This window comes from Morone saxatilis, unplaced genomic scaffold (assembly GCF_004916995.1).
Source record: "Morone saxatilis isolate NCDOM2014 unplaced genomic scaffold, NCSU_SB_2.0 Contig18, whole genome shotgun sequence".
In the NCBI taxonomy this organism is placed as follows: domain Eukaryota; kingdom Metazoa; phylum Chordata; class Actinopteri; family Moronidae; genus Morone; species Morone saxatilis.
The window spans coordinates 21,360,161-21,360,822 of NW_023339740.1; positions in this window are offsets into that span (position 1 = coordinate 21,360,161).

Consider the following 662-nt stretch of genomic DNA (forward strand, 5'->3'; position numbering starts at 1 on the left):
AGTGCAAGCTCTGTCAATGGAGGTGCATGCACAGTTCTCTCCAAAACAACAAGACATAGTTCATGTATGTTGAATTAGTACTTTATGGTAAGTGACCATTTTTAAAGACTTTATAATAGTTAATAAATTACACTAAGGCTTTATGGATGAGTTAAAAGCCATTATTAGGAACAATGTTTGGGTTCTGGATGGGGTTAATGCTCCTCCAGCATGAACTTGCTCTTTAATTCAACAAGAACACCTCACAAATGGACCGTTTGACCACTTATCCTCTAGAAAAAGGTTCCAGAGCATCTGGACCAAAATCCATTCATAATTATTAACATTTACAACTGCAGACTTAATGGACTGCTCTGCAAACTGTTAAAAATCTCTCATCTACATTAAGCACTGATAGCTTCTGGTGGTAAACCTCCTGTGGAGGTGACAAAACAATATTTATCCTAATATACTTTTTTGATCCTCTGACTTTCTCCAGCACACTCTACCACTATCTGTTTTTGGTGCAGACATGCATATCACCCTGAATTCTAACAACCTAAACTTTTCATCATCAGGTCAAAATCTTAATCTGTCCATTACTTTGGGTTATGACCAAATACTCTCAAAATGAATGACATTTCCCATCATCCTCAGCTGTACTTTGTGTTTAGTGACAGTTA